The following is a 3562-nucleotide window of genomic DNA, read 5'->3' as shown; positions in this document are numbered from 1 at the left end:
TAAAGGCCTCACCTTCTCTCCTCCAGACATGTTTCTGCTCAGCTTTTATTCCATCTGACCCGAACTTTCCTCCAGAAGGCCTTTTCTTTGTCCATGTGATCAGACTTCAGTGGAGCTTTAAGGTTCTGCTTCTAGAGGAAGAACTTCCTTCTCCATCAGCCTCTCAGCTCATGTTGATGTCAGACCCTGTGGACCCTGACAGCTGTTTTGTGTGTTTCTGATGTTGTTTTTTGTCTGTTTCTGGTCTTTTTTTCTTTTTTTTTTGTATCTTTGTTGGTGTTTTGTGTTTTTTGAGGTCCTTTCTGTCTTTCTAGTCATTCTGCATCTCCTTGTGGGGATTTCATGTGTCTTTGTGGTCATTTTGTGTCTCTCTGTGGTTGTAAGAACAAAGAATGCAGGACTTAGTATCTGATAATGAGGAAGAGGCTTGTTTGTGGTTGTATGAATTCTCATACAGTCACGCTTTGGGAGGTTGTTTTGCAAGTAAACAGCAGTAAATGAGCACAGACTCCATTTACTTTCTGCCTGCCAATGATCCAATGTGGTTTGATGCTCTGACTAACTTACGCTAAAATGCTTTCTGACTCACCCAAAGTATTTTTATGTACCCAAGCTCCTACGGATGTCTCGTCACGTTCACTCTATCTTTTCCGCATGTCCAGATTTCTGTAATAGTCCTGGCGTCCCTCACAGACAGACCGCTTGCTTCTTGTGTTTACGGCCTCGGAGTCGACGCTCAGTGTTGCATCAACACGTCTACAGGACTTGCGGAAAAGTTACATAACCCAGTTTGACCTCATTCCACACATGTGCAACAAAACCAAAAGTAAACCAGACTACGTTTCTGGATCTGGACGAGTCCCTGATCCTGTTCTAACAGCCACAGTGAGAGGAGACGAGTGCAACTTGCAGTTCAGTGTAGTTATTAACTTGTACTTAGGAATGTGTGTAAATATTCACACAACCCTGACCAGGCTTACGCTCATGATCAAGCAGTACAATAGTGAAACTACAAATAGAAAGCATTAAAGGATTTTGGCCTCCTGCACATTCCAGTGTGAGGTTGGAGATATGCAACATTTCCCAGGACCACGCCGGTAGTGTTGGATGCCATAACCCCCCCTGGCCCCAGCCTACATCCAGCTCCCTTACAGCCATCACCAACAAGCCCAAATCAAACGGGGACTTCAGGCCATCGCTGGATTCCCAAACATAAGTGGAGCCATGGACTGCACCCACATCGCACTCAAAGCAGCATCACTAAACAAATTTAATCATGTTAATAGAAAAAGGGTTTCATTTAATCACCGTACGAATAATTTGCGATGCGCATTTGTCGCGATCCAGCGTTGTTGCCCGGCGGCCTGGAGGAACGCACGACTCATTTATTGAGCAGAACAGCTCTGTGGGTCTGTTGAAGATGGCTGGCTGAGTGTTACAGAGACCAACAAGTCCCAATTCAAGTTCTTAGTCAAGACCAACGACAAATCCATAGTTAAGTCCTAAGTCAAGATCAACAAGTTCCAAGTCAAATCCCAGTTTAAAACTAGCAAGTCCAAAGTCAAGAACAAGCTCCTAATTAGATCCAAAGTCAAATCCACCAAGTTCCAAGTCAAGATCTTAGTCAAGGCTAACAACAAGTCCATAGTTAAGTCCTAACCCAAGTCAAGACCAATAAGTCCCAGGTCTAGTCCCAAATCAAATCCCAAGTCAAGACCCACAAGTCCTAATTCAACAACAACAAGCTGATATTGAGATCCCAAGTCCAGACAAACACATTCACCACCAAGTCCTAAATCAAGACCTACAAGTCCTGAGTCAACAACAAGAAGCCCTAATTTTAATCCCAAGTCAAGACTTGCATGTTCCAAGTCTAGTCACAAATCAAATCCTAACTCAAGACCACTATGTACCAAATTAAGACCAACAAATCCACAGTCAAATCACAAATCAAGACCAGCAAGTCTAAAGTCTTTAAGCCAAGACTAACAATCCCAAGACAAGACCAACAAGTTCTAAGTCAAGACCAACAAATATTAGGTCAAGTCTGAAGTCAAGACCAACAAGTCCTAAGTAAAGACGCAAGTCGAGACCAATACATTCCAAGTCAAGACCAGCAAGTCTTTAATTAGATCCCAAGTCAAGACTAAAAAGTCCCAACTCAAGTCCTAAGTCAGGATCAACAAGCCCTTAATTATATCCCAAGTCTAGCAAGTTCCAGGTGAAGGCCAGTGGATCCAAAGTTCCAAGTCAGAACCAACAAGTCCCAAGTCAAATCCCAGGTCAAGTCCTACATGAACAACATAAGATTCAAGTCATATCCCAAGTCCTAAACAAGTCATTATGAGGTTCTCATGACATTACTTTTATTTCAACCTTTTAGCTTCTGTTTGTGGTCATTTTGCGTCTCTTTGATGTCGTTTTGTGTTTCTATGATTTTGTTTGTTGTCTGTTTTGGTCATTTTTTTGTTTTTTTTGTGGTAGTTATGCATCTATGTTGTCACTTTGCACCTTTTCTGTGGTTGTTTTGTGTGTTTTTGATGTCATTTTGTCTCTTTATGGTCATTTTGCATCTCTTTGATGTTGTTTTTTTTGCCTGATTGTGGTCATTTTCTTTTTTTGTGGTTGTTTTGCGTCTTGTGTTTTGTGTGTCTTTGATCTTGCTTTGTGTCTCTTTGTGATCATTTTGTGTCTTTGTGGTCTGTTTTTGTCTGTCAGTGGTCATTATGCGTCTCTACATGGTAATTTTTTGTCTCTTTTTGGTTGTTTTGTGTCTCTTTGTGGTTGTTTTGCATCTTTTTGATGTCATTTTTTGTCTCTTTGTGGCAGCAAGAACGGAGACTAAATATCAGATGATATCACACGTTGTGCGAGTGAACAGCAGTAAATGAGCTCAGACTCAACTGTCTTCATTCCAGTCGTGTTTGCAGCTCGACTTTCGTCTCCTCGGTTCAGAGGCCGTCTTCCACCAGCTGCAGCTTCTGGTGGGTTTTGGTTTCACAAGAGGCTTCGCCGTGCCGGACGCCCTCAGAACGATCTGACCGATGGAAAGTTAACTGCAAATGCCCCCAGAGATAAAAGGACATTCCTGCCTCCTTACAGATGATGACAGGCGTTGGGCAAATTTACGCTGTGACGGCAGAACTCTGAGCCACAAAACAAACAGAAATGGTACTTTTCTGTCCTGTACGAGTTAGTTAATCTGCAAACACATTTTGATCGAGCGTCTTGTAGCAGCTCTTTGTTAAACCTCATCACTCTGGGCTTGAAATGTTCTATTCTGACACTTAAATATATAATTAAGTTACAGAAACAACAATGCTGCAGCAACAAACCACCAACATGAATGTTCCATCCCTGCTCTGCTCTGATAACAATAATAATAACAATAATAACAATAATAACAATAATAATAATAATAATAAGTTAGACTTTTGGTGCCTTTGAGGACAATGTCACAATAAATGTGTCTTATTCATAATATTTAATATTAGCAGCGATATCTGTCATGATTAATAATCACTGGAGTCAAAAAAGTGACACATAAATACATTAAAATGCT

The sequence above is a fragment of the Stegastes partitus genome, unplaced genomic scaffold, assembly GCF_000690725.1.
Source record: "Stegastes partitus isolate 25-593 unplaced genomic scaffold, Stegastes_partitus-1.0.2 Scaffold1957, whole genome shotgun sequence".
Classification (NCBI taxonomy): domain Eukaryota; kingdom Metazoa; phylum Chordata; class Actinopteri; family Pomacentridae; genus Stegastes; species Stegastes partitus.
Note: the sequence above shows the minus strand (reverse complement) of the source record.